At 35.4% G+C, this 10,327-nt stretch overlaps 1 pseudogene; it reads right to left on the bottom strand.

Moving 5' to 3' along the window:
* Positions 1-5,942: 5,942 nt before the first annotated feature.
* On the bottom strand, positions 5,943-9,443 carry LOC145950114 (uncharacterized; annotated as a pseudogene).
* Positions 9,444-10,327: the final 884 nt, after the last annotated feature.

Genomic DNA, 10,327 nt, shown 5'->3' on the forward strand with positions numbered 1-10,327 from the left:
GCAGCTACCGAGGTTGTCAGAAACACCGAGGTATGCACAAGCCTGGAGAGGCGGTACTCAGCTACCCCGTCGTCAGAAACACGGAGGTATGCATCTACCGAGGTTGTCAGAAACACCGAGGTATGCACGAGCCTGGAGAGGCGACGACTAATACTCAGCTACCCCGTCGTCAGAAACACGGAGGTATGCAGCTACCGAGGTTGTTAGAAACACCGAGGTATGCACGAGCCTGGAGAGGCGGTACTCAGCTACCCCGTCGTCAGAAACACGGAGGTATGCAGCTACCGAGGTTGTCAGAAACACCGAGGTATGCACGAGCCTGGAGAGGCGGTACTAGCTACCCCGTCGTTAGAAACACGGAGGTATGCACGAGCCTGGAGAGGCGACAACTAATACTCAACCTGGAGAGGCCACTCAACAATTTTCCCACCGGAAGACACTACAAGTCGGAAGGATGGCTTACTCCCCGGACAATTGGGTCAACTCCTTTACTTGTCAACCGGTACACCAAAAAACCGTTCGACTAAGTAAAGGGGGGGCAGCTGTAGACCCCTAAAATTGTCCGGGTCAGAAATAAAGCTCAAAGACTCTCGAAGACCGAAGGAAAGTCAGCCGGAAGGACTCCTAGAAGACCCTAGGATGATTCTTTGTAGGTCTAGAAGTCTTAGAGTAGCTTAGAATAAGGGTGTGCGAGGATTGGAGCTCAATACACCCTCCCAGAGGTTCAGTACGGCCATAGTGAGCCATTTGAACTGCAATACGGCCGTAGTGAACTCAATACGGCCGTACTGAAGTTTTGGAACTTCAGTACGGCCGTACCAAATTCAATACGGCCGTACTGTAGTTCAAAAAACTTCAGTACGGGCCGTAGTGAAATCAATACGGCCGTACTGAAGTTTTTGAACTTCAGTACGGCCGTACCAAATTCAATACGGCCGTACTGTAGTTCAAAAACCCAGAACGGGCCGTAGTGACCTCCCAGGCCGTATTGCGCCTCAATCCTATAAATAGGACGTCATTGGCACGTCCTCCCACACTTTTTCCAGACTTCTGGACCCTTTGGCTGAGTATTCTGGGGTTTTTGAGCAGTGTTCTGCCCTAGAAATCTCTCCGAGAGCCGATCCGACGAAGTTCTTGAGTTTTGAGCATTTAGCTTGAGGATTCGAACTAGTCGAAGGGAAATCTCTTTGATTTCCGGAGTAAAAATTATTTTTAGGGAAGGAACAAGCGAGCGTGTAGTGGGAAGGAGCGCCAAAAAGCCTCCTAACGTCTGTTTAAATATATAAAAGCACGCTTCAAAGGTTTCTTTTCCAAATCCCTTCTTTTACCGCTTTCTGATTGTTGCATTGCATATTTAGAATTTTCATCATGTAAATATTCCGCTTATAATCGTTTCTAATAAATAGGGGTAATTTAGTAATTTTACACTGTTATTTATGAAATAATCCGTCATAGGGAACCCGAAAGGGGCGTTGTGGGGTGCTAACACCTTCCCCGCACGTAACCGACTCCCTTACCCAACTCTGGTTGTAATGGCCAAGGTTGATTTGCGAAAATCAATTGCCTTATCCCTTTTTCCAATGTTTTGAGTAAAACATTGGTGGCGACTCCAAGAACCCTTCTTTTTGCGAAAACCACTAATCCATGGAGGGTCCCGCTTGGGATTAACATGGATTGGTGAATCATTTAATAAAATTGTTAGTTCGATGAGGTCTCAGTTTGAGAATAAGTCGTTCTAACAATCCATCATTTTTCAAAACTTAAAAAGAGTCCAACCATCGTCGCGAATGCCAAGGTCCGTTTCGGCGGGTGGCGACACTACAAGACATGTTATCTACATTGGTTTTTTAACACTATCTATATCGGTTCTAAAACCGATGTAGAATGGAGTGACTTAGTAAATGTATACCATTTTACATCGGTTTTAAAACCGATGTAAATTTTTGTATAATTTTACATCGGTTCTGTGTATAACCGATGTAAATTTGTACCCAAATTTACATCGGTTCTGTGTATAACCGATGTAAATTTGTACACAAATTTACATCGGTTATTCACAAAACCGATGTAAAATTATACACAAATTTACATCGGTTATACACAGAACCGATGTAAAATTATACTCTCATTTACATCTGTTCCTGTCTGAACCGATGTAGATTATTAATTTTTTTTTAAAAAAAATTGTTTGATTTTAGGTTCTTTCTAATTTAACCTGTAATAAACACATATATAATTCTCTGCCAGATTTTTGAAAATGTGCATGAAATCAAAAGATTAAACAAAACCCACAAACAAATCAAAATAGACAAAAAGAACAAATTAACTTACACAAAAAATACACTATATGGCATATGTAATTAATTTTAATTTTCATCTACAACTAATGAAGAAAAATCCTGAAAATCAAGGTTATAAAACTTGTCCACCAAAATGAAAATAACAAACCACATTAAAGCATGAAACAGCCCACTATGGCATGGTATTTGTTCCCAGGCAGCTATTATAAGTTATTTGTCTCCACCTAAATCAACAATATATCTAACAACAATTCTAGTCCTAAAATTTATATGATCACTGTCATTCTTTTATCTGATCACCCTCATTCTTTTATTCTACTATAATTTTAAAGAAAATAAGAGCAACAATAATTCCAGCCCTAAATGTAGCCAATTTCTCTAATCATCCAACATCAACCAGTTAAACTTGCAGTAAAATCATGCTAAGGAGAATGCCAATAAAAAAAAGGTAGATTGTAACCAAGAAAATCAACCAAGTTAGTAGAACAACTTGATAAAATTGAACATCTAGTAGAATACCAAATCAAAAATAGAAACTAAAATTTGATATAATACAAACATAATAACGAATAAGTATAGCAATACAACACCAAATCAACCAGAAATAAAAACTAAAATGTGATCTAACCCTCCAAGTAAGCAGAAACCAAAATGCAACATCTTCAAAAATCATGATCTATTTCTAAATTTTTCTAAAAAGAACTTTGCCCATTAACTGCGAATGTCTTCCAATTTTGTTTCTGGCAATGGTGCAACATCGTCAAAAAGTTGTAACATATTAGTTACATCATAATCATTAAAAGAAATTAATCAATATTGTTAAAAATAAAAGAATTATATTACCTCGATCCAATCAGTTGTTACTTCTCCTTCAATTATGTCCAACATCCAATTCATCACGTAGTATCCACATTCATAATGTCCTTGTTGCATATTACTCTAAAATGAATATCAATTTGAGTTGTATAAATAATATTTTAATTAAGCTAATAAAAAGCAATTTTTAGGTATATTGAGGTAACAAACCACTTACCATGGGGTAAATCCAATCTAGGTTCTTTGGTTGTGTTGTAGATCTACCACTGATAACATTATACACAACCATAACACTAAAAAAAATAAATCCAAATAAGTTACATGATTAAAATTTATAATAGAGAGCATAAAGTTAATACATGTTACAAATTAAAGTTTACCTTTTTATTAAATTTTTGAATTGTACATTGGGCTTAGGATGCAAAGAACAAAACCAGATTGCAACATTGTTTGTAGGACAAAGAACCAAGAGCTGCCAATGATTTCTATATTGAGCCACAATTAGTTACACAACATATACATAAAATAAATGCAATTAACAAATATGCACTTACTGATCGACATAAGAAGCCAAGTAAATTTGCTTTGGTGAAGTTTTTATCCTTTCATTGATATAATTTTGAGACTCAGCTTTATTATTCCCTGATTTTTGTATTGTCTGGGGCTAAAAAAATCCATACAAGTCACCATGGCCAAGCTCTTCAATTTTTTGATTCAAATATCTGAAATATATGCAAAAGAAAGAATTAATTATGAATGCATCATAGTTAAAAAGATAATGATACTAAGAATTGTGTACTTACAACATCCATAATTGTATGATTGAGATGTTGAGCATTTCACGTTGTATTAATTCATATATATCTTGAAATGAAATATACAACTTAAAATCATGATTGTTGACACCAAATAGACTTGCAGGACATATCACCTAAAATGATTAGATTGGGTAAGTAACAAACCTAAAATAAAAATATGTTAAATACTCTTCATATTAGTTAAACAAGTCACCTGAAATGGTTGGCTATAAAGTAAGGACTTTGACGCCTCATGCAAGTCACTAATAGGATCACTATTAGGTTTTGACCTATCAGGAGGTGGTACTCGTATGTTTTCTCCATCAATTCCCTATACAATGATCAAAAATCAAATATTGATATTAATAAGCAAAAATATGTATTGGTAAATAAAAATATTAATAATGAAAACCATAGGTTAAAAATATATATCGTGGTTGAAATATCTCTCACAAGATGTCTCGACCATGAAATGAAAGTCTGTAGGGCCTGTCCAACCAATTGAACCTCTGAAGTAGGTACGGGAACTGGAGCATTAGAATCTCAAACTTGCTTAACAACCACCTTCACAAAATCATTTGTCAAAGGCACATGGTGTATGACTAAAATCCCCTCATAAACTCTACCAATAGCCACTACACGAGGAAGAATCTCATCAACGCATAACTCACATTGATTGGAGATATCAACATGAGGCTCGCCCCCAAAGGGATTACCAACAATAGTAGAACTTGAAGGAGTTAGACAACTACCTTTAGTGCTAGCATGAGCCACCATAGCATGATCTACCTCAACTGGAGGAACATCCTGTGATTGTTGAGCACTCATATTTGGGTACTTTGACATTAAACTTTGTGTGACCCATACATATATTTGTTGTGTGAGGGCTTCAAAATCCTGGGGGCTCAATTTAGATAAGGATGAGCCTTTTGACAATGGTCCAAAGTAATTACTAATAGTAGCACCAGCCCCAGCTGTACGAACAAGACCAGGGTGCTCTGGTCGCCCAAGGGCAGTAGTCAATATATCTTGACGACCTTCGGGAATAAAAGAACCTTGATATGTTTGCTCCTCCAACTCATTTTACAATAAATAAACTTTGTTTATAATATATCCTACAATAAAAAATTCTACAACAAATCTTAAGATAGGTAATGAGATTTTTTTTATAAAAAAAAGATACTTACAATTTTTTCTGCAACTTGGTTAGCAGACTCAGAAGTCATCTCACCCGAACTTTTTGTGCGAGCCATGTTCCACAACCTATGGCATGAAGGAGGAGGTGGAGGATCAATCACTACATCCTTATTAGCACCAGATTGTATTACTTCCTCCTTAAGTCTCTTAATTTCACTTTTCATAAAATTTCTCACAAGCAACTCATAACCCCCACGAGATAATAGGTGGGGAGCATTATTAAGTTTCTGGATATCTTGTGCTTTTTTTCTTACAAGCTGCAATAATTTAATAACCCATAAGTAAAAGTGAAAAATAAATAAAAATATAATATAAATTTTAAAAAAAATAAACACTACTTACCTTCCAAGAAGGGTCATTTCGAATTTCTTTAAATTTTTCCCATTCTTCAAGGTCAATATTATACTCATCACAAGGACTTTTACCCTTGTATTTTCCATGTACCCACTCCCTTGTAAGATAAGACTTATGTTGCCTAAATTTTGTAGCAACAGATGAAAACATTTTACTCTTCAATATATTAGTATCATTAATGCCATACACTCCCTACAAAAAAATTTAGATTTAAGAGTTAATAATAATAACATTAAAAATGATTATCATTTTGTCAAATTATGTAAATATAGTGGAAATACCAAAATATCCTGCCAAATCATGTTTTTTAGTAGTTTGTGGGACTTCTTTCCAAGAAGGGACTAAAATACTAATCTTGTCTCTAGCAAGGGTTCCCAAATAACTTGAAAATTGAGCTTTGTTTGGCCCTGAAACTATCCCAATAGTGGGATCCACATCAAGTGATATTTTGGGCCCTTTCATGCGCTTACGGGCTAAACTTTTCATTCGTGTCAACTTCCTCTTTTTCTTAGATGTAGCCTGTGAAGTAAGGACTGTAGGAGCAGGGGAGCCTTGAGGAGCAGTGCTCGATTGAGTATCCATGTGTCTGTTTTGACAAAAAAATAAGCAAGGTCAATTGGAAAAGTAATAAAATGAATTAAAAACATGAACAAATGAATGAAAAGAATATTAAATTATACATCAAGAAAAAAATAACTTAATGCGGTAATTAAATAGTAATGTTTTCCCATATGCCTTCATCATGGTCATTACGAGTGGCATGAACGTCGTCTTGCTCAATTTCTTCGTTGTTAATAGGCATACGTGTTGAGAAAGAAAGACTCTCCCAAAATTCAACTGTTGAATCATCAACATTGTGTACACTTCTACCTTGTAGAACCACAGACCACCTTTCATCAATAGGATCTTTGACATAAAATACTTGTGTTGCTTGGTTTGCCATGATGAAAGGTTCATCCTTATGACCCACCTTGCTAAGGTCTACCATTGTAAATCCCATTTCATCGGTTCACACACCAATGTTAATATCAACCCATTTGCACTTAAAAATAGGAACTTTAAAGGCACCATAACTGATCTCCCAAATGTCTTCAATGACTCCATAGTAACTTGTGGATGCCACAACGGGGTTTTTATCATTTCTACTAGAAAAATGCATGGATTGAGCCTGAAGAGTAACCCCACTATTCTGCATGGCACTATTTTCATCTTGTGACTTTGTGTAAAAGGAAAAGTTATTGATATCATAGCCAGTATAATTAAAAACATTATATTTAGGTTCATTTGCAAGACATTTTAATGTGTTAGAAACACTATCATCACTAAAGACTTTTTCTTTGAACCATTTTAAGAATGTCTTGTTATGCTCATTGACCAATGAGTTTTCGTTCATTCTAGGGTTATTTTTCTTCAAAAGGGCTTGATGCTTAGATATGTAAGGAAGAACCTCCTCAGTGTTGTTCAATATATACAGATGTGCTTGAAGTAATTCCTTTCGAAGAATGAATTTAACTTTTTGGCCTTTTGTACCCTTACCTTCATATCTATCCTCATGACGAGACTTAGGAATCCCTACAGGTTTTGCTTTGGACATGTAATCTAAACAAAATTCAATAGCTTCTTCTGTAATGTACCTTTCAACAATAAATGCTTCTGGACGGTATGGATTCTTGCTATACCCTTTTAAAATCTTCATGTAACGCTCAACTGGGTACATCCATCGTAAATAAACAGGGCCACATAGTCTAATCTCCCTAACTAGATGAACAATCAAGTGAATCATGATGTCAAAAAAAGCCGAAGGAAAATACATCTCCAATTGGCATAGGATAATAACAGACTCATTTTCCAACTCATCCAACTTCTTAGGGTCAATGACTTTAACACATATAGCATTAAAAAAGAAGCACAAACGAGTTAACACACTTCTGACATTATTAGGAAAAATGCCACGTATAGCCACAGGTAAGAGTTGTTGCATCAAGACGTGACAATCATGAGACTTTAAGCCAACCAATTTAAGATCGTTCCATGATACAAGGCTCTTAACATTTGAAGAGTATCCCTGTGGAACTTTCACACCTCGTAGACATTGACAAAAACTTGTTTTCTTTTTTCTTGACAAAGTATGACATGCTGGAGGCAAATATGTACGCTTACCTTCTGACCTTGGATGTAATTGTGAACGTATACCAATCTCTAACAAATCTTGACAAGCATTAAATCCGTTCTTTGTCTTGCCTTTAATGTTTAAAATTGTGCCTATTACACTATCACATACATTTTTCTCCACATGCATAACATCTATGCAGTGTCTAACATCTAGATGGCACCAATATGGAAGATCAAAAAATATTGACCTCTTCTTCCACAAGTTTTTCTCAATTGACTTCTTTTGGATCTTTCTAAAGATAATATTTATGTCCTTGACATGATCATAAACTTGCTCACCAGTTAAGGGTATCGGTGCAATTTCATGTTTTTGACATCCATTAAAAGCTTTTTTCAATCTCCGATATGGGTGATTAGGTCTAAGAAATTTTCGATGCCTAGTGTAAACAGTTTTCTTTCCATGCTTTAGTTGTAGGTAGCTTGTCTGTTATTGACAGATAGGGCATGCATGATGTCCTTTAACACTATATTCACTCAAGTTCCCATATGCTGGAAAATCATTAATAGTACAAAATATCATTGCACGCAACTTGAAACTTTGTTGACGATACCCATCAAATACATCAACCCCTTCTTCCCACAAAATTCTCAAGTCCTCAATCAAGGGACTTAGATATCCATTAAAATATCTATGTCATTTCCTGGTTGTCTTGGGCCTGCAATCATCATACACAATATCACATATTTTCTCTTCATGCACAACTAAGGAGGCAAATTGTAAATTGAAAGGAGAACAGGCCATGAACTATGGTTGGTGCTTAAGTTACCAAACGGATTCATTCCATCTGAAGCAAGTCCGAGCCTAAGGTTTCTTGCCTCACTACCAAAATCTGGAAATAACCCATCAATTTTTTTCCGTTGTGGAGAATCAGCCGGATGCCGAAGCATGACATCACAATTTCTATTGTCTGCATGCCATGTAAGGTTCATTGCATCAGTTGCATTAGCAAACAATCGCTTAAACCTTGGAATGATTGGAAGATACCATAACACCTTTGCTGGGGCCCCCTATATACATCTTCATCACTACTACCACCACCATCCTTCACTTTGTACCGTGATAGCCCACAACGAGGACATTTGTGCAATGTTTCAAACTCTTTTCTATACAATATGCAATCATTAGGGCATGCATGTATTTTCTTATACTATAGACCCATCGGACACAAAACTTTTTTTGCCTCATAATGACGGTCTGGCAACGTGTTATCTTTTGGAAGCATTAACTTCAACAACTCAAGCAATTCTGTGAAACTTTTATCACTCCATCCATATTTTGCCATCAAATTCATCAATCTTAAGACCGCTGATAATCGTGTGAAGGTTGTATAATCAGGAAACAAGGGTGTCTCTGAGTCACTTTTTAAAGTATCATACACATGTGAATGTGCTTGTTGGAAAGACTCTTGTCTCACATCACGAATCATGTCCTCTATTTGATCTTCCATTTCTACATCACCTTCCTCAGTATGAGACACTGTTCGAGTTTCTTGATCTTCACCATGCCATATCCATGTTGTATAGCTCGTTAAAAACCCATCACAAATAAGGTGGTCCCGTATTTCACTAATTGCATGTCGTCTCCCATTTAAACAATTAACATAAGGACAACAAAATTTTCCATTTAAATTTGTTCCATTTCGTTGAGCAAATTCCAAAAATTGTTCAACCCCATTTTGATACTCATCACTGATTCTTCTTGCATTCATCCAACTATGGTCCATTTTTCTTCTTCTGTGGTAGAAATTTATTTACACAATTCAATTTTTATGGTGCCTCTATATAGTACAATAGCAAATCATATACTAAATCAATGTTATTTGAAGCTATTATTTCATTTATCTAAGTAGGTAGAAGATCCAAATATAAGTCATCTTATTTCATCAACTACATAAATATAATTCATCTCATTACTTCAACTAGATAAATAAATTAGATATATATAATTCAGTTTAAGGTACCTTACTAAAAAGATATGACAAACTAGATCTGTTGACTAATGGATGTCAAGAAGAGAAGTATCACCCTCTACACACTTCTTGCCAAATCAAAATCAAGTTTAAGAATATTAAAATTTAACTTATAAATAATTATAATAAATAAAAATTAAATTAAATATAAAGTTTAAAAAGGTTTTACAAATTTTGTCACATAAAATAGCAGTTTTGTGTGTTATATATGAGTTATTGTAAATTAACCATACAAAATATGGGTTAAACTCTTTAATTTTTTTTTCTTTTTATTATTCAATTTTTCAGCCAATAAAAAAGATATGGTGTTTTACAATTGATCATGAATCAAAAAACTTCTCTATTGCTGATGGGTTTCAGCAGTTTAGCTTCCTGCACTTATGAAACAACACTAAAATTACAACTAATGTTTCAACATGTGGTAAAAAAGAGAAATCTACCAATTTACTGATGTTATGAGGTAAAAGTCAGCTGTACAAGTTAGAAGCAAAGTTTTAACTTCAGATTCCTTCCTAAAATAATTTCACCAAATTAATCTATTAGTTTTTAATATAATTAGTAACAAAAAAATTGCATAATACGGCTGTTTGTCAAGTGGTATGATTCTTTGAATACTTCACACTGTAAACATCATAATACAAGGGGATGCTATTCTAAAGAATGATGCTAGCTAGCCTGATTAGGCCATTACATAGAATGGTCCACCTATTTGACTGCCGAG

Source organism: Cajanus cajan, chromosome 7 (genome assembly GCF_000230855.2).
Source record: "Cajanus cajan strain Asha chromosome 7, NIPB_CcT2T_4, whole genome shotgun sequence".
Classification (NCBI taxonomy): Eukaryota; Viridiplantae; Streptophyta; class Magnoliopsida; order Fabales; family Fabaceae; genus Cajanus; species Cajanus cajan.